At 39.8% G+C, this 21,618-nt stretch overlaps 1 protein-coding gene and 1 long non-coding RNA gene across 4 annotated transcripts in view; one reads left to right on the top strand and one right to left on the bottom strand.

Moving 5' to 3' along the window:
* Positions 1–21,618, bottom strand: part of LSAMP (limbic system associated membrane protein) — a 505,584-nt gene that overhangs the window by 318,159 nt on the left and 165,807 nt on the right. The gene's annotated exons all lie outside the window — the stretch shown is intronic.
* The window catches only part of LOC309391064, a 169,009-nt gene continuing 155,642 nt past the window's right edge, over positions 8,252–21,618 (top strand). The window contains exon 1 of the long non-coding RNA XR_014175220.1: positions 8,252–8,436. This is a non-coding gene — a long non-coding RNA (uncharacterized lncRNA). The remainder of the gene's footprint in view (positions 8,437–21,618) is intronic.

Below are 21,618 nucleotides of genomic sequence, written 5' to 3'. Positions count from 1 at the left end.
GACAGACAGACAGACACTTCTGCTGCCAAAAATGCTAATTCAATTCTAGAGTTGCATCAACAAAGCAATATAGTAGTTTTAAGATTGTGTGAAATGATAGTACCGCTTTATACTGTACTGGTGAGACCGTACTTGGAACACTATACCCAATTCTGGTCACCACAAAAAGATGTTTACACTCTAGAAAAAGTACAGAGCAGAGTAAGATGATAAAGGGTCTGGAGCAAAATTGAACAATGAACAATTGTGGGAACTATGTCTGTCTAAAGGGCTAGAGGTGATAAGATAGCAGTCTTCCAATATTTGGAGGGATGTCACAGAGAAGAAGGGGTTGACCTATCCTTCAAAGCACCTGAGGGCAAAAGAAGAAGTAATGTATGGAAGATCATTAGAGGTCCAATATAAAACTAAGGAGAAATTTCCTGATTATGAGAACCCTTAATCAGTGGAACAGCTTACCTCCAAGAACTTGTGCATTCTCCATCACTGGAGATTTTCAAGAAGAGACTCCACACACACACACACACACCTGACCTGATTTTTTTAAAGAAACAGACCATTGGAAGGAGGACTAACCAGATGGGGAGAGGGAGGAAACACTAACTATTTAACTCTCTTGGCATATGTGACTAAAATTATAGTGAAAAGCAGAAATAAAATAATTCTTAGGCTTACCTATAAATGCACTTACTTTTTTCCAATATCAGAAAGCCCGTTTTTCAATCATAATAGTGTCTTCCAACAATACTTTTTTGTCAATAATGTATGCTAGTTATAATATAGAATCAATAAATGCATTTTTTAAATTTTATCATAGAAACATCTCATGAATCAAGGGATCTATTAAGTACAGTGATCATAGATTTGAAGTGGCTGACCTGAAGTCAATTGCTGGAAAAAGGAAATAAATACAATAACATAAATCTAGGCCAGGGCAGTCAAACTCATGGCCTGTAGGCAAGATGGGTCATGCGTTGGCCACGCACACTCCCGGTTTAGCAAAGAGGGGGGAAAACTCATGATGCATCATGTGACAACACCGTGATGACACGAATTTGACACCCCTGATCTAGGCTAACAAGTCTGTTGATGCAGAAGGGAGAGAAATAAGGAAGCAATTTACAAAGTCACCATGGACAAAAGTTTTAATGAAAAGTTAAATGTGAAAACAGTCCCAAAAACTTCTCAAGGTATTCAAATGGCTGGCAAATATCTGGTTTTAAAGGCATGCCTGTCAGACGGAGAACATGATGGCAAAAATGGGATAATGGGTCCTCTTTTTCCCAGATGTCTGTTAACTCTACTTAGGTGTAACTCTGCTTTCAGATGTCTCTGGACTTGTGCAATCTTCCATTTTTCTTAATTTTGGAATCCTTCGCTTTCTTGGTGCAATATATAGTCCTTTACTGTAAAAATGAAAAGTTTTGAAGCCTGTCATAGTTACTTTCTGCCTCAATGCCTACAAACACCACTTGGCTTTCATGCATTGTTGCCTTTACTGTACTGGTAATTAATGCTGTTATTTTTATAATTAAAAAAAATATGTAAGACTTTTTTCTTTCTTTTTGCCTTTATTCATAGGATGAGAACACTGCAAGTAAAAATTAATTAAAATAAGATGAATTGCCTTTAGTTGCACAGAATGGAAAGGAGGCCAAAAAATGAGATGGATTAGGGGAGAGAAATCAGATGCTATGCAATGAAACAAAATAATATGGTTTGGAGAGATACTTCTTTTGCTTCTTTTGGAGTGGGTTTTGGAGTCTACAATTTTTTGGGGGGGAAAGAGAAAGGGAGAAGTAGTGGGCAGGAATTGAAAGTTGCTATTTTCTGATTAGGCTGAGCAAAAAATAAAATACCATTGTTTCTTGAATGCCACTTCATCTTGTTTTCCTTTCTTTAATGATGAAAACTAATTGGTTTTGACATGAGACATTTTATTATTAACTGGATCTGATATTTGGGCATTTTTTTTCTTCTGAAGCTGTGGGGGAAGTAGAATATGGCTTAAAAGAAAGCAGAGTTTTTAAAGCATTTATACATTACAGAAGATCAGAAGGAGCCACTTCTTGGCTTTAACAAGTGTTTCAGATGACACTTATTACCACTTAAATCTCCATACTTATTCAAACCATTCTGTACTTGAAACTGAGTTATGTAAAAAGGTTTGATGCTGGGGGAAAATGCATAGCAGTACAAACAGGCAACCAATTCCAGAACAGCAAATGGTAAATACAAGTTAGAATTTAATCAGCACCGTTAAAACATCAAGGTTTTTGCAACTAATGGTTGAAAGATCCAGCTGGAAACCAGAAGTGAGCTCTAGACCTGGTTTAGGCACAAAGCTAACTGGAAAACTTTTTCTCAGCCCTAGGAAGAAGGAGACAATATCAAATCACTTCCGAAAAACCTCGCTAAGGAGAGACTTGCTGGCACTAGTCTAAGCAGTTACCTGAATTAAAAAACTGACCTGAACATGCAAAAGAAAAAATAAATAAAAACAAAACTTTACACAATCCTATCTATTTAAGGAATGCACAAGAAGTTACAGTACTATGCATCATGTCTCCATTGCTCCTACTGACAGACCCTGATGAATTTATTTCCTGTCAACTCTGAAGCGAACCAGGCTGAAGCCATCTTGTACTGCCTCATAGTTGCCATGAGGTCTAAGGGAAATACCATATTTTTTGGAGTATAAGACACACTGTTTTCCCTCAAAAAAGAGGCTGAAAATCTGGGTGTGTCTTATACACTGAATATAGCATTTTTTGCCTGCCGAAACCCTGTCTCCTTCATCAAAATAGCTGTGCATAGCTTATAGGAGGCTTTCAGAGAGCTCCTGGGGGCTGGGAAGGGCAGAAATGAGCAAAAAACACCCCATTTTTGCTCAATTTTGCCCCCCGCCCAGCCCCAGGAGCACTCTCTACACTTCCTAAAAGCTATCCATGCCCTTTGTTTGACAAAAAGCAGGCCCATTTTCTCAAAGGAAATGGGCCATTTTTTGCTCATTTTTGTGCCCCCCCCTTAGGAACACTCTACAAGCTTCCTAAGGGCTATTCATGCCCCTTTTTTGAAAAAAAGGGCCCGTTTTCACAAAACACGGGCCATTTTTGGACGTTTGCAGAGTGCAAAAACTTTTTTTTTTTAAATTTGCCTCTTCAAAACCTTGGTGCGTCTTACACTCCAATGCATCTTATACTCCGAAAAATACTGTAGATAGGCCAGCTAATAGTCAAAATAAAAAAGTTTTCTTGTGGAAACCCGTCATCATAACAGGTGGCTGGTGAAGGAGGAGAGGAGTTGGCCAGCTATATTCATTGGGCAATATGACTGAGGACATTTTACTCTTTTAATTAAGTGAAAACCACAGGAATGTTTAGAGCTGGTTTTCACTGGCTGTGCCAATATGATGTATCTAATAAACATATTCTTTGAGGACTGTATCTGCCTTGGAGTTCTGCTTTCAATGGGTGCATTACTCGAATGCTGCCGGCTGGCAGTACAACTAGCTATCAAGCTGCATACTTCTGGAATACAATATTGATAAAGGTATTTATTTATGCCCTCTACTTACAGCTCAGATTTTCCAATAATACTGGATTGATCCAAATGCTGACTCTTGTTTAAATTTCTATTTGTGTTTGGAAAAAACAAGGCAGAAAGTTTGTAGCAACTCTGAGGTAAATCCTAGTCATCAAGAGTGAAATAAATGTCAATGCTATTTGGCTGAAAATAAAACTTACTACTAGGCAATACCAGAAATAACTTTCATGTAAGTAAGAAGATGTTTAGGATTGATTTTTAAGAAATAAAGACTTCCAGTAGAAGCAGGAGAAATCTGAAGTGAACCTATCAAGCATTCACTGCAGTTAAGATTAAAATGTGATTCCATTATCATTAATTATAGCAACAGTCATTTAAATGAAATAATTCCAGCAGTCGCTGTGGAAGGAATCCAACCAGGGTCTGGGAGTTAATAAAACACTGTGAAAGAAGTAAATTTCTTTCATTTTTGAAGATTTAAAATGAGATTTTTTTCAGGCACAATATGTTTCCTTTCATGTGCCAGTATCTGTTAAGTTCCTTTCACTGTCTACCCACAAACACACATCAATGTTCTTTCTTAATGTTTTGTGCAGCTTTCCAGTTTTATTGTTTTCCAATAAGTTTCATGTATTAGTGATGAAATAAATCATTCTTATTAAAGTGCCCAGATTCAAAGAAAGAATAGTTAGTGGTGCTATAGGTCACACACTTCCAATTCCCACAAATGAAAGGACCATTAAGAGACAGAAAATGGGTGCTCAGGATTGAAAAAAAAATCCTCTGTAAACACTGAGGCTTAGTGGTTCTTCAACAGAACTTTAATGAATCAATATTAAATCTTGAAAGATATCTTGACCATAGATATGCAAGGCTTGTCCGAGAGCTATTTAAAAAAAAAGGAAAAAAAAGAGAGGAAAAAGTAAAACTACACAAGAAAGCAGTGGAAGGGGAAAAAAAGACACGAGCTGAACATATCGTTCTTGACAGTTTCGGTTCTATCTGCTATCAATATTGTATTTGAACACACATTCTGAGCCTGGTGTCACCTGCATTTTTATGTTGGTGCAACACTACTGAAATATATAGTACTCCTGATTTACCATAAAGTCAGGAAAAGAAGGAGCAGGTTTTGCCTGAGGCACATAGCTCATTCTACAATCTGACTTTGCACAGCAGAGATGATCAAAGAGAAATGTCTGCAGAAGAGGATAAAAAGGGAATGATGTTCACCCAGTATCTGTGTAGGAAAGGGAGAAATGACTCTGTAATGTGATGAGGCTACCCCGAAACATTCAATGCAACACTATCAGCAGCACTATCAGCACTATCAGCAGCAATGCAACACTAAGAAATAAGTTTAGGCAGTGTTTCCAAATGGGGAGGAAGACTTCTTAGGGATTTGTCAGAATGTTCCATGGTAAAATTAAGAACCATGACCTATTGTCAGCAACATGGGAAAAAGTGAGTCTGACTATTGGTTCAATGAGCTTACTATTATCTAATTCAGAACTGTATGAGCCTTGTAGTGCAGTGGTTAGAGTGCAGTACTGCAGGCTATTTCTGCTGCCTGCTGAACGCCTGCAATTTGGCAGTTTGAAACTCACCAGGTTGAAAGTTGACTCAGCCTTCCATCCTTCCCAGGTCAGTAAAATGAGGACCCAGATTGTTGGGGGCAATATGTTGACCCTGTAAACCACTTAGAGAGGGCTGTAAAGCACTGTGAAGCGGTATATAAGTCTAAGTGATATTTCTATTATATAACCTGAAGCTTTAGTAGTTCCTCAAAGTCTTATTTGTACTACACAGAACTTGCTACCAAGTTACATCTCTCAATGTTCTTTGAATGAATAAATTATTCAATGCATCCCTGGAGAGCAATTATATTCATTATATGTAATGTTAATTAAATGCAAATCAATGGTAAGTTTTTGTTTTGGTCAGCTCCTGCTTTTTGGAGTTTAGCTCTTCTTCTTGTTACCAAAGAGCCAATATCTGAAGTTTTTCACCTGTGGACTCTGATTGGCAGCAGCTTTCCAGGTTTTTTTTTTTTTTAAGATGACTGCCTTCCCTGTCATGTCAGAATGAGGGATATTTCACATGGAATGATTAATCAACCTTTAAGCATTTTCACATAAGCTTTCCCATACACTCTACTCTCTCTTTCTCCACACAGCATTTTTTACACTTACTCCATGTACTTTTCCCTCTGGAGTAAAATTGTTACACTAGAGTTAGTCCTTAGTATTCATCTTGCTGAAAAGACTGCTTATCTCCCTCCACAGTTTGGTTTCCAATTGCATCAAACCCTCCAACCACCTGTGGGACTTACTGCGGTAACAGTGGAGAAGGAATTAGTGATTCAAACCAACCAGCGTTACAAACAACTATTGGGATCAGAAAAATCCAGCTGGTTCTTTTTTTGCTTCTTACACTGGCTTCAGTAATAAAGATTCTGCCGATGGATCATAGCTGGCAGTTTTGCTGCTGATGCATGAAGCAAAACAGTCTTCGGCTCATTCTCCTTAGCTGTGTCAGCTCCTGCAGGGCTAAGTGTACAAAACTGTGACTTGAAGCAGCATATACTTTGTCCAAATCCTGACTCAGTTTCTTTTGCTTGTCCTACCTGATAAAATGGCATAGCAAACTAATGATTCCTGCTATTTGCAATCAGCTCAAAGACATTCCCTTATGTCTGCCAGTTGCAGCTCCTAGTAGGTGGATAATGTTCAGTGACTACAAAAAAGTTTAACTCTTAAATGAATCTTTTTTTAAAAAAAAAACACTATGTTGGTTGTCTGTTTCTTCTTTAGTTATAGGCTTATAATAATGGCATAACAGCCAAGCCACAATATAAGGTTTACAAAATGCAATGCTAGGTTTTCTAAAACATGCTAAGTCAAACCCAATCAAACCACATAGCCTAGGGCAGGGGTGTCAAACTTGCGGCCTGCAGACCAGATTAGTCATATGCTGGCAATGCCCACCCCTGGTTTAGCGAAGGGGGAAAAAGTTGTGATATGTCACGTGACAACAACGTGATAACAAGAGTTTGACACCTTTGGTTTAGGGCAGTGGTGGGCAACCTTTTTTTTCAACTGAGCCAAATCTCGCCAAAACCACGATTGAAATTTACTTTGAGAGCCACATTTTTAAAACCGAAAATACATAGGATGGTACACTGTTTTTAGTTTCAATAAGTTTTTATTGAGAATATTCTGCATGCAAGTATCCACATAGGTCGGGAGGATACAAATAACACAACTAATAAAACAAAAACTTTAGAACAATATTATTTATCGATAACGTTAAATTCCGTAAAATTTGCCTTACAATGTAGAGAAAATTACATCCTGACATTGACTGACAAAGTCACAACCACTAATGTGAACATTGGCCTTGCATTTCCTTGGATAGTTTGAGTAAGTCAGGTTTGTATGTTGTTGTTTTTAATTTCATCTCTCTCTCCCACTTTCTTTCTTTTTTTTCTTTTTCTTTCTCTCTCTCCCTCTGGCTCTTTGTCTCTCTCTCCCTCCCTCCCCCATCTCTGTCACTCTGTGTGTGTGTGTCTGTCTGTCTGTCTCTCACTCACTCTCTGTGTGTGTGTGTGTCTGTCTCTGTCTCTCCCTCTGTCTCTCTCCCTTCCCTTCCTCTCTCTCTGTCACTCTGTGTATGTGGGTGTGTCTGTCTCTCACTCATTCACTTAATCACTCACTCTGTGTGTGTCTCTCTCTCTGTCTGTCTATCTTTCTCTCCCTCCCTCCCCCTCTCTGTCTCTCTCTGTCTGTGTGTGTGTGTGTGTCTGTCTGTCAGTCTCTCTCTGATTCCCTCCCTCACTCCCTCTCTCTGTTCCTCTCTCTGTCTGTCTGTCTCACTCACACACACACACACACTGTGGTCACCTTGTTGAGTGTTCCAATCACATTTGAAACACTCAACAACTGGCCTGCATTTATAGTATTTTGCAGCATTCTGCAGTCATAGGACCAAAATTGGTTGTCACTCGCCCGGGCTTTTGCAGAAGCTTCCCTCCGAAGCCCGAGAGGAGGGAGGGGAGCGGGCACCCGGCACACAGAAGAGCCGCATTAAAGGGTGTAAAGAGCCGCATGTTGCCCACCACTGGTTTAGGGGAATGGATGAACTCAATGTGGTATGTACAATGTAGAGTTAAATATCAGCTAAGCAGCCATGTTGCATCAGATTGATATGCAAAACATCAAAGACAGAGCTTGTTCTATCTGGTTGTGGATTCAACATGTAGCATCCAGAGTGCTTTCTGAGTTGGAGAATGCAAAAGAGAAACCGGTGGGGGGAGAAGAGTCCTATGTTTCATCAACATTGGCTACATTCTGGTTCAACTAAGAGCTCAGTCCATATAGAAGACAAATGCTACTGGTGGAAGGCATTGGGTAAAGTAGGGCCTCACCTGATAGTTGAATTAGAGATGCCAGTTGAGAAAAGGACAAACACGTAAAAAAGAAAATTACTCCAATGAATCTGACTCTAGCATTCAACTTATATTGACATTGTATATATACTTCAAAGGATTAAATGTTTTCTATATTATTTAACAACTGGACATTTAATACATATTAGTGACAACAACAGTTGTTCCAAATAGTTCCAAATAACAACAAGAACTTCTGTTTACTTTGGTTAGAGTTGTCAAAAAATAGCATTTATCTTTGAATAAGGAATGGCATCACTTAGAAAAGAAGGGCTTTTGCCTATACAACACAAATTATCTATTGTGAATATCAGATGCAGCTGCACAAGCATTGAGTGAGTTGGTTCCAGTGATTCTAAAAGCAAGCCACAGGGTCCCTCTGCTCAGAAGACCTCCAAAGAGAAAAACAGATCACAAGATGAATCCTGAACAAGAAAACACTGGTAAATTTTGAAATTCTTTCTTTCTGATCAGTTTCATTCAATGCTACAAGGGTTTGAATCAATCCACCTAGTCCTTGCTACTTAAGTATGAAGAAATGACACAATATTTAAAGATGAGCATTATTTCTCTACAGTGGCAGACTGAATTATAGTTGGAAAATGTTTTCTTCTAGTTATCCTCAACAGATTGAATTGTAAATGAATTTTAACCAGAGTTAATAGAATACATTAGATAGGAACTATAAACAAGTTGAACATTAAAAGTGGGATAAAATGGTACTGACTTGGAAAAGCAAGATTGCTCTGTGAGCTAGCAGTTTTCCAGTTTATTTTCATTCAGTTCTATTTTTTCCAAGATCTATGTGTTTTTTATAGGTAAATAAGAACAGGTGTATATTAATATGCATGAGTCATGGAAGTAATTATCAAACACTGACTACATTGTTACTGAAAAAGCAGCCATTTTCCCTTTAAATATTCCCAGTCACTTCTCTAGAAAGATACAGGTGTATATGTGTGACTCCCTTTTAAAGCAGAAAATGGCCATGGGCTGAAAACAATATCACAAACATTTCTATGGAACATCAACAGTAGAGCTCATTTAATTTCTCTTTTAATTTGGCATCTATTTAAAATGTTTTTTTTTAATTAAAATGCAATTCTTCTTGTTTTGCATCTTGAGACTATCTAAATATAAGTGCAACATCTTCAGAACAGTTTTTGCAGGGGAACATTGGTAGAAAAGTGTGTCTGCATTGGCTGCTTATAAGTGTTACATTGGATTCATCTTGGACTAAGATGGGTACTAGTCCAAGAATTAGCAGAGGTATTTTAATTAAGTCTTGTAGAGTTATTCTGTGCAGCCGAGGCTGTTGCAATTGGTCTGCTGATACCACATATTTTTTAAAACTAGACTCAACACAAGAGTGTATACAGAAGATTAAGTCATTTTGATAATAAACTATGGTTTATTTTAATCTAGTTGCTGAATAAAGCACATCGTGGCTAAGTTTTAATGCTGGGAAAGAATTGACTTACATATGTTGTGTCAGAAACCATGATTTCCAAGATTGTCATCTCTACCTCTTGTTAGTGCAGTATGAGGGTGGATAGTCCTGATCTATTAACAAACCAGAATTAATTGAGAAAGACCTCCATCTTTGTATACTCTAATATGGGAAAATACATTAATGCCTAATAAGTCCCATATATTTTTGTTTTACTCAGAAATAAATGAATTGTTCTGGAAAGACAGTTCATTATGATGGTGTAAAGCATGCCAACATTCATATAAATCAGTGAAGGAATGTTCAAGTTTCACAGTTTTAAAACACGGTTTACTAGAATAATCTTCTGCCAAACAGAATACAACTTAAAACAATGCTAGATCATTCATAAAGTTATGAAGCATGCCTTTTTTTCTGGAAATCAGTGCAGGAATTTTAAGGTACATGATCACAGAAGCTGCCACCTCAGAAAACATCAACTTTCCAAAGTTCCCATTGATGGTTTGACAGAAAAAGGACTAAGTTTCTCATAAGCCCTCTTTCCAATTTTCTAGGGTTTGTTCCCCCTCTGATGGTACTCAATGATATACTAACATCTACCAGTTGGGCCAAAATGGGACTGGAGGGTAGAGTTAAGGCTGTTTCTGTCTGTTACAAGGCTAAAAAACAGGATTAGGTACAGACATTCCTATACTACTTTCAGTTTTACAGTTTTAAAAAATGAATTAATCATGGAACTATTTGTGTAAAGTGAAAAAATATTGAAACAAAACACAACAATTAGAAAAATGCATCTTGTTGGAAGGAAAAGAAGATGGAAGGAAATGGAAACAGAATGTGAATGGAAAATTGTATTTTATCCCTTCCATTTTAAACACAGTTATTTCAAGCTAAGCTTCTTGAATAAGACAATCTGTTTTTTTTACTGAGAACAATGCAGTAACTGATACATCAATGCAGCTCTAGGGCTCTGTCCTTGGTCCTGTGCTAATCTACAGCTAGAGGAGGAAATGGAAGAGATGTTTATTAAACTGGCAGCAAAATGAGTTTCAGTCAGAAAACAAATGCCATATACATTTTAAAATAAATAATAAAAGCATCTTGTACAGTTCTGTATAAGCCAAATCTTCCTCTTCTGGATGTTGTTGCCCTTGTGCCATCGCAAGCAAGTGATCCAACAACCCATAGTGTTCTGGGGCCTTTAGAGCTTTCTAAAAACATTTTAAGCAAGCTTAAAGTCCCCACAAGCTTCTAATATTAGCAGAAAAAAAGTGGACAGGCAAACAAGAGACGGTGCTATTCTAAGTATTTCTTTTGTCACTGTTATTGTTGCTGAGAGAGCAGCTAAAGAATGCATGCATCAGATCTCAGGGGTGAGGCAGACAACTATAAGGAAGAGTAACATAAAGTAAAAGGTGAATTGCCCTCCCCTCAAAAGCCAGCCCTGGAGGACAGGGAGAATCGAGGCCTCCACAGATGAGTGCTTTTAATTAGGAAAAGGGCTGAACGGCAAGGAGCTTATGCTAATAAGCCTATTTCAATCAGCTTATTTTGAAAAAAGCAGCATTTTGTAACAGTCAAAACAGGTCTGGAAAATGGTAATTATCAGTAATGAGTTAACAGGGAGGAGGAATGCTTCCGTGTGCTGAAATTAAGGACTGTTCCTGTTTGACAGCAACATATACAGGACAGAGCAGCTACTAGGCAAGGAAAAAGCTTCGGCCAATATGCTGGCAATTCACTGCTAGCCATAGCCAATAAGAGCTCACTTTTCCTACATACTATCAATGCTCCTTTGATTTTTCTATCTTTGTCTCCATCTCTCTGCCTCTGTCTGCTGTATCCAGGTCTCAAACAAGCTTGGGTTGTGGATAAATAAAATAAAGTCGTCAAGTATTGACCCTAGAGGAGACATTGTTGAACTCTGGTAGCTGACATCCTTGGTTACTGTGGTTGTTATTGAAAACATGATTATTTCACTCAGCTAAATGACTTTAAAATAATTAGATAATTTCTATCTTTAGGATTAAATTGAAATTAAGTGAAGCATAAGGGAAGAAATTTGTTTGTTTATTGGGGCAGGCATGTACACCTTAGAGAGGACTTCACTTTGTTTTTAGATTTTAGATTCACTTTGTTTTTACATCTTCTGAATATCACACAGGGGCACCTCTGGTGACATTGACAAAGAAGATTTATTTATTTTTTATTTTTTTAGGTTTGGGAGAATGTTCAAAGAACAATTATTTAATTATATAATTTAAACATCAATGAGGCTTTCTATTATTTTGATTTATTTATTTATTGACTAAGATAGCTTATAAAATGGTGGTATTCTGAAGAAGGGAGAAACACATTGAAGAGATGTGAACTAAGGGTTGTTTAACCTCTCTGACATCATCATTCTGCATAGATGCAATAATCGGTACTCCATCTTTCTACCTTCATTGTGAGCCAGTTCCTAAAAAGGAAATAGGATTTCAAAGCATTGGCATGTGTTGACATAACTGAATGTAGCAAATGCCACTTTGCACAGTTCCTGATTTGCTGAAAAACAACAATACAACCCTGTGCCAAGTGTACAGTGCCATCTGTTCCTATAAGAGCTGCCATCATTTTTTTGGTGCAATGTTCAATAATCTTTTTTTGCTAAATATCATTTAACAACAACATAAAAATGAAATATCTTTTTAATGTGCTGCTTGATTATTGGTGTGAAGTAAGAAAGCAAGACTAAGAGGAAGTTCACTAGACCCTCTATGGACTGAAGGGTGAGTATTTTAGTTTAGATATTAAAAATAATCTAATGCCATGCCTTATGGCATGTCTTTTGGTTTAAGAACTGTCCTAGTATTCCTGCCATGTATTCTTCTGGGAGTTGATTTTAATACCTATCTTACTCTCATCAGACTTATCACTGGAAGGCATGCTTGGCTCAAAAAAAGTCTAGGTAGCCTTGGCTTTTCACATGCAAAATCTATCAAAAGTAGCTTAATGAAGATATACAATGGAAAATTGCCCATGAACAGCAATTACACACACACACACACACACACACACACACACACACACACGAAACCTTACAGTAATACGATGCTAGAGGATCTGGGTCCAAGTTTGAAAGCAGATTAATTTAATGGATAGGCCTGATAAAATAATTGGACCACTTCACATTTAGGCCTAATGAAGATTCTAAATCTTGGCTTCAGAGTAACCCTTCTAAAATTCAAGTACTGGTAATAATCCAACAAAATCTTGCTTACTGGATAGAGACCATATTATTGTTTTTCCCTTATATCCTGTTATTCTGATATTCTAGAGATTCTGTCAGGGCTTGACAGCAGATTTTCGAAAATTAAAAAAGGAGAGACTTTAGTCTTTTATCTGAGAAGTTTTATCAGCAAAATTAAATTTATAGATTTATGAGCATGCTAGAAGTTGTTATTTGTACATACATGACATTAAAAATATAAGGATTTGTATAATCTAATGTAATCGGTCTGTATAAGCCTCTGAATGGTGGCATGTTCTTTTTTATTGTTATGTGTTTTGAAGGAATGAAAATGGCCTGTTATTCACTCTTTAGCCAAATTTTAAATTTTGCCCTTTAAGGTAGCCAGTAAAATGTCATATAATCCACCATTTCCCTGTCCCAGCAATCATAACTCTGAAAGCATATTATAATTCCAATATGGTAGAGATAGGGGTAGAAAAATACTCATGGTTATATTTTTTTTGAAAAAACCAAATGTCTCGTGCATATTTAATCATCAGCACAACAATCTCTGAAAATATAATGTAATATTGGGCTTTGCAGAAGAAAGGATAGAAGGAGTCTGTCACCTCAGATAGAACACAGAAAAACTTGATAAAAGTAATCTTTGGGAAGGCAATGGATTTGAGAAAAGCCCCACATCTTAAAGAAATATAGAAAAGGTAATGAATAAGAAATAGCAAGAGTCTTTTTAGGGAAGAAATCTTGTTAGTCTTCCTCACCCTCTGTTGAAAATAGGCAGACATGCTAATCAAGAGTCAGTGTCACTTGGTATCTGCCAATCTTCATTATTTTACAAGAGCCCTGCTCCCTATGGGTGATAGTCCTTATTTATTGTCAGTAAAGGTTCTCCTCGCACATATGTGCTAGTCGTTCCTGACTCTAGGGGCGGTGCTCATCTCCGTTTAAAAGCCAAAGAGCCAAAGTGCCTGGCATGACTAAATGCCAAAGACACATGGAACACTGTTACCTTCCCACCAAAGGTAGGCCCTATTTTTCTACTTACATTTTTATATGCTTTCAAACTGTAGGTTGGCAGAAGCTGGGACAAGTAACGGAAGGTCACTCCGTTAGGCGGCTAAGGATTTGAACCATTGAACTGCTGACCTTTCTGATCAACAAGCTCAGTGTCTTAGCCATTGGGTCACTGCTCAAGTTATAGTATTATCCGTCATAAAGCTCAAGTTATTCGTTAATTTTCTTTATAAGGAATTTTGTAGATTGGTGCCAGAAAATTAGAGCAAACAAAGGGTAGCAATTTAATGGGGGGGGAAGAGGTATTTAATAAAAATTAAATATTTATTCTGTATGCCATTTCTTAGAAATTCAGTTTGGCTTGCAGTGGGAGGGGGGGGTCAATATTTTAATAATTAAAAACCAAGGGGATTTTTAATAAAATGTTTTTTATCTTTTTTAGGGGGTCCCAGGGTGGGGGGGAAGGCTAATCAGACCGGGAGGAGGGCCAGAGCCAGGCAGACAGGTGAGTCTAGGAAGGACGGGGATGCGGTGGAGGGGGGGAATATAAAGGTCACTAAAGCAGAGGGTTGCCCTATTACAACGGTCGCGGGGAGGAGGGGATGCGAGGACAGGATAAGATCTCAAGGTCGGTTGGGAGACCGTGGCTGCTGGTTACGCCCGGTCGCTTGTACCAACCCCTGCAGTCTAGGTGGACAGGTCATACAGAGCCAGGGCCTGCGGCTGATGCTTTGTAACGCAAGGTCTGTCACCAACAAGGCCCCCCTCATTAATGAGTTGATCTCAGAGGGGGAGCTAGACCTTGCAGGGATAACGGAGACCTGGCTGGGCCACGAGGGTGGTTTACCCCTCGTGGAAATGTGCCCACCGGGTTTCCGTGCATTCCATCAGCCTCGGGCCCTGGGTAAGGGTGGAGGGGTGGCGGTGGTTATGCGGGAATGTTTAGAGCCGAGGGAGTTCACTGTCCCTCAGATACCCGGGTGTGAGTCCCTTGGTGTGAACTGGGGCCCAGGGAGGCAGTGGGGCTTGCTGATTGTATACTTGGCTCCTCGCTATGCATCAGCAGCCCTGCCCGAGCTCCTCGAGCTAATCTCTGCGACGGCAGTTGAGACTCCCAGACTCTTGGTCATGGGGGACTTCAACTTACCGTCAATGGGAGCGGCTTCCGAGGCGGCCCGGGAGTTCATGGCTTCCATGACGGCCATGGACCTGACCCAATTAGTGCAGGGCCCCACTCACGAAGGGGGCCACACACTGGACCTCATTTTTGTATCTGAACAGTGGACGAGTGATCTGGGAATAGGGGATTTAGTCATCACGCCCCTGTCATGGTCAGACCACTCATCCCTCCGGCTGGACTTCCCTGGCGCTATCCCCCACCGCGAGGAGGCGGAACCAGACCCTATAAACTGGTACCGCCCCAGGCACCTGATGGAATCTGATAGATTCCAGACGGAGCTTGGGCCAATTCCTGTAGCCTTGTCCCGCTCCCGCTCCGAGGACCTAGTGTCTGCCTGGAATAGGGCGACGACTGGGGCCTTGGACCGGGTTGCGCCTTTGCGACCTCTCCTGCGGCATCGACCCACCCGGGCTCCTTGGTTTACTGAGGAGCTTAGGGTGATGAAGCGCCACAGGAGACGTCTAGAGAGCAGGTGGAGGTCCTCACGCTCCGAATCTGACCGAACACAGGTAAGAGCCTATTTGCGGACTTACCTTGTGGCAATAAGAGCGGCCAAACGTAGACATTGTGCTGCTCTTATTGCGTCCGCGGATAACCGCCCTGCCGCCCTGTTTAGGGTGACTCGCTCCCTTCTATCGCAGAGGGTGCGGGAGACACCCTTACAGGGTAGAGCAGAGGAGTTTGGGGAATATCTTCAGGACAAAATCGATCAGATCCGGAGCGGGTGGACCTCCGTCAGTGGACCAGACGAGCCGCCAACAGCGAGTCTTGAGAGACCACTCTGGGAGGAGTTTGACTCTGTTGCCCCCGAGGATTTGGACAGGTTGCGTGGACGGCTGCGACCCACCACTTGTTTAACGGACCCGTGCCCCTCCTGGCTGGTACTGGCAGCCTGGGAGGTGACACGAGGCTGGCTCCTGGGCCTGGTGAGTGCATCACTGGGTGAGGGATACTTACCAACCGCCTTGAAAGAGGCGGTGGTGAGACCCTTGCTCAAGAGGCCTTCGCTCGACCCAATGGAGCTAGCTAACTATCGTCCAGTCTCCAACCTCCCCTTCGTGGCGAAGGTTGTTGAGAATGTGGTGGCGCAGCAGCTCCCGCGACACCTAGACGAATCCGATTATCTAGACCCACGCCAGTCCGGCTTCCGACCCGGGCACAGCACCGAGACAGCCTTGGTCGCGTTGGTCGATGATCTCTGGAGGGCCAGAGATAGGGGCTGCTCCTCTATCCTGGTCCTATTAGACCTCTCGGCGGCTTTTGATACCATCGACCATGGTATCCTATTGCGCCGGTTGGAGGGGATGGGAGTCGGAGGCACCGTTTTGCGGTGGTTCGGCTCCTACCTCTCCGACCGGAAGCAATGTGTGTTGACAGGGGGACAGAGGTCGTCCCTGAGGCCACTCACTTGTGGGGTGCCACAGGGGTCGGTCCTCTCGCCTCTCCTGTTCAACGCATATGTGAAGCCGCTGGGTGAGATCATCCGTGGTTTTGGGGTTGAATACCATCTCTACGCTGATGACACTCAGCTGTATATTTCAACCCCAAACCACCCCAACGAGGCTGTCGAAGTGATGTCCCGGTGTTTGGAGGCCGTCGGGGTCTGGATGGGGGACAACAGACTCAAACTCAACCCCTCCAAGACCGAGTGGCTGTGGTTGCCGGCACCTCGGTTCAGCCAGCTGACTCCATCGCTGGCCATAGGGGGCGAACAGTTGTCCCCTGTGGAGCGGGCGCGCAATTTGGGTGTCCTCCTTGATGCCCGGCTGTCAATGGAGGACCATGTGGCAGCCGTGGCAAGGGGGGCATTCCACCAGGTTCGCCTGGTGCGCCAATTGCGCCCCCTACTGGACCGGAGTGCCCTGCGCACGGTCACTCATGCGCTGGTGACGTCTCGCCTGGACTACTGCAATGCCCTCTACATGGGGCTTCCCTTGGGACGCATCCGGAGACTGCAGCTAGTTCAGAACGCAGCCGCGCGGGTTATTATGGGAAGTACCCGTTACTCCCACGTAACACCTCTCCTGCGCGAGCTGCACTGGCTACCTGTAGCCTTTCGGGTGCGTTTCAAGGTATTGATCACCATCTTTAAAGCGCTCCATGGCAGAGGACCTAGTTATCTGCAGGATCGCATCCTACCACACACGTCCCTGCGACCTATCCGCTCACACAGGGAGGGGCTCCTCCTGGTGCCGTCTGCTAGGCAATGCCAGCGGGCGACACCTAGGAGTAGATCCTTCTCTGTGATGGGCCCAACCCTCTGGAATGACCTCCCCCCAGACATTCGAACTACCACCGACCTCCGTTCCTTCCGGCAAAAGTTAAAGACTCACCTATTTCAATCAGCTGGCCTGGCACTTTCTTAGTTTTACTTCCCGGGATTTATTTATTTTAATTGGGTTTGGGGTTTTATAGGCTTTTAACGTATTATATTTATTATTCTATTACAGTCTCACAACCTCCTTCACCAGTATTAATTTAATTGTTTATGTATGTATTTTACAACGTATTTTAGTGACTGTACACCGCCCCGAGTCCTCTCCGGGAGAGGGGGCGGTCTATAAGTGTGAATAATAAATAAAAATAAATAAATCCTTTGAATGCAGAGGAATTTCTATGAAAGTAAAACATCAAAACAGAAGCAGAAAACATTTATAATAGCAAACCTCTATAATTTTTTAGCATGGCTTGAATTCTTACAGGATATCTGAGTGCTGCTGTGGCCCCTGTACTGATTTAATTGAAGAAAATTGTAGCATTTTACCCTGGCGTAGCCTAGATAATTTTAGGGTAGTCAAATACATTATTTTCAGGTTAAAGAAACATGAGAAATCACAAGACACATTTTCTGTTTGGTATTTCACTTTATTATTCACTCATTTTTTAAAAAAGAAAGAAAGAAAGAAGAAAAACAAATTCTAAGACAGAAGAATGGTAGAACAAATTTTTGCCTCCCTTCCTAGACATGCAGGGACACTGTAGGTGATCACCTCAATGGAATTCTACTTGGACTTATAGTTTCAAACTAATTCCTGCCATGATTTTATTCTTCAACTATTTTCTGCTTTATTTCCCATTCTGTTTCCTGAGCACTTGTGTGAGCTGCAGACAAGGGGTTCACTCACTGCCTGAAAGGTACCCTGGCCTTTGTCTCTGCAGGGAACAACTCATAACATCTGTCATAATAAATTTGGGCATGGAGAGTAAACAGTCTCTATAGAGCTCTGCAGATGGGCTCTCACTTCATCTACAAACTGTCATTGTTTGAGGCAGTTGTGGACATTCAGTCAGCATAGCCATCATTATCTATCTCTTTCTCCCTTTTAACCAGCATAAAATACTGCTTCTATATTTGTAAAGAAAAAAAACACCATTCTAACTTAAATTCCACATTCTATTCTTATTTTTCTAAAGGGTCATAGCTGTAAACAGTTTAAACAGGATAATGTTCATTAAACCTTCACTCAAACCCAATTTTTATTATTTGCTTAATGTGCAAAACAGACAACACAATTGTTATTCCCAGAGTTCTCACTAAATGACGAATGACCAAGCTCAAATTATTCTACTTTGGAGACACTATGCAAAGATCTGGCTCTCTAGAGGAGGCTCTAATGCTGGGATATGTGAAGGAAAAAGAAGACAACCAGCAGCAAGATGGATTGATTTACTTACAACAGCAATAATTTTAACCCTGAAAAATAAGATTAATATAGATTGTAATAGATAAAATCTATTTGTGTGGCCACTAAGAGTCAGCACCAACTCAATGGCACATAATCAATGATTATTAAATATAGTAGTACAGCAATGAAATAATCAAGTCAGATATGTGTCTTTAAGAGCTCTTTGACTCTATTAATCTCTTAATTCAAAGTGGTGTAGATAGCTCCAGATTAAAAAATGCCATGCTATGCCATAGCTTCCAATATAATTTCAGCACAGTAAAATGCAACCCATCCAAAGCATACTCACTCACAAATTGTCTAAAATGTGCAAAACTATTATAAAGGAACCAATAAAGGTAAAGGTTCCTCTTGCACATATGTGCTAGTCATTCCCAACTCTAAGGGGCGGTGCTCATCTCTTCTTCCAAAGCCAAAGAGCCAGCGCTGTCCAAAGACATCTCCATGGTCATGCGGCCAGCCTGACTAAATGCCGAAGGCACACAGAACATTGTTACCTTTCCACCAAAGGTGGTCCCTATTTTTCTTCTTGCATTTTTACATGCTTTCAAACTGCTAGGCTGGCAGAATCTGGGACAAGTAATGGGAGCTCACTCCATTACGCGGTACTAGGAATTCGAATCATGGAACTGCCAACCTTTCTGATTGACAAACTCAGCATCTTAACCACTGAGCCACCGCATCTCTAAACGAACCAATACCTATCCCGAAAATCCCAACCAAGGCTTGCTTACTTGATTTATTTATTTATTTGATTTAACATAGAAGACTAATTTTAGAATGGAATTGTTTATATTTGGGGAGCTGAGGTATCTGTTATCATAGGAATAAAGTCTATTTTTAACCTAGCCTCTTCTCTAGTTTCTTTCATCTCTTCCTGTCTATTTTATATATATATATATATATATATATATATATATATATATATATATATATATATATATATATATATATATATATATATATATATATATATATATATATATATATATATATATATATATATATATATATATATATATATATATATATATATATATATATATATATATATATATATATATATATATATATTTGGGAATAACAATCTATCCTGAAATTTACTGAGAGAGTACATTCTATTAGATGGCCCTGTATAAATTATTGTGCGTGCGTATATATATACGCACACACATCATGTATATTCCCATGATAAAGTTCAAAACTATGAGTTAAACATGACACCTTGAAAGCTGTCTGTAATTACAGTGAGCAAGGAAACAGCACTTTCAAAGTCACAATTCTAGAAATAATCATCAGGTCAAGGTAATAGCAAGTTTCCCCCCCCCCCCCATCCTTTCTTCTTCACAGGATCAAGGTAAGTGATGGAAGTTTTTTTTTTATCATTACTTATGAAAGTGGTTAAGATTGCCCCAGTCAATGCTTGTTCATTCAGTGATAGCACTGATGCTGTATAACGGGATTCTGTGTAAGTCAATACAAGATTACATCATGGTCTCAGTATGTACATTGACTAATGTGAAAGCTCTTGTTTCTGAATTACTACCACTCCCCAAGGAAAATGTGACAATAGTGAGCAGCCTTAGAGATTCGTATGTACAGCATTCATGTTTATCATCTCTTATGAGAGCCTTTGTATAATGCTCATTCTCAACAGTCAAGACTGCAATGGAAATTTCTAGTGCATCTTGGCAGGCTTGAAAAGTGATTAGTTAATGGAGGAAGCTATTTAGCCATATAGTAAAGGGTTGGGGACATTGAAGACATTCATCCTACCACACAAATCTTCAGACCTCATCAGATTTCAAGGGACAGGTACATAATAATTTATTTGCCCAATGACATGGCAAGGGATGGCCTTCGGCATCTCTTGAAAGGTAAAGGAAAGGTAATTACTTTTTCTTCCCACCAGTCTTTAATTGGGATGTTTTTCCCTCCTGGAAGAAACAGATTTTTTGAGACTTTTCTTCTTTTGGAGTGGGATATTCACTATTGAGAATTCAGTAACTTGAATTGATGAACTACTAATGCTTCAGAGCTAAAAGAAACTGCAGCCGAACACAAATGGGAGAGCATTCATGTGCTTAATAAATGTAGTCATGGATGGCTAACAGAGAATGGAATCAAGTATGCTACTGGTACACTTATCGTATGAGAGTATATTGCAGCTGGATTTTTATTGCAGTGTTTCCAACATAATTTGCAACATTAAATGTTCAACAAAACAGTTTCTATATATGATTCAGTTACTGGCACATTGTAGACATTTTACTGTTAGATGGATATAAAGCCACTCCATGAGAGAGAATGTGGGCCATTCTATAATATAAACAGGAACAACCAACCATGGATTTTACAATGCTGCAGTCAAAATGTGTACAAAGAAAAGGAAGTAGAAAAGGAAATTCAATAATTACCAAATTGTGGGTAGTTAATAACCTTAAGAATTACCTGCAATCAAAATATCTCAGATAAGCAGTAAAATTACATTTTTAAAAAAGAAATGAAAAGTATTTCAGAAGAGAGTGCATTACTCCATAGAAGTCTTTATTGTAGGCATAATGAGAAAAATATGTTTAGGAATGGCTGCTTGCATCTTGCAATTAAAATATAATTCAATAATATGATAATATAAAGCAAGTTCCATGGTACTTTCTCTTCTGGTGAGGACAACAGTACTTGGAAGCATTCACTTTGATTCTGATTAATCACAGTTTAATCTAACCGACTGTGGCTAATCTGAATTATGGTTGTCTTGAGGCAAACCATGCTTTATGATTGTGTACAACAGTTTATGGTTACAATTAGTATTATGCCTGAATCTCAAATCCTGACTAAAATCTGGTCAATAAAAAATAGATATGAAAAAGGAAACTAAGTATAGAATTTGCAGTGGATTACCTGTTCATGATAAACATGTCTGAACGTACCCACTGTGAATTCTGTTCTTTTCATTTTAACTAGCTTGGAGAAATGAGCAATAAACATATGCAATAAATACTTAGGGGGACATTAACAGTGATAAAATTAATAATCATAATAATTCTTAAAGTTATCAGA

The sequence above is a fragment of the Natrix helvetica genome, assembly GCF_964273705.1.
Source record: "Natrix helvetica genome assembly, chromosome: 4".
Lineage (NCBI taxonomy): Eukaryota > Metazoa > Chordata > Lepidosauria > Squamata > Natricidae > Natrix > Natrix helvetica.
Note: the sequence above shows the minus strand (reverse complement) of the source record. Positions and strands in the feature narration are given on the sequence as shown.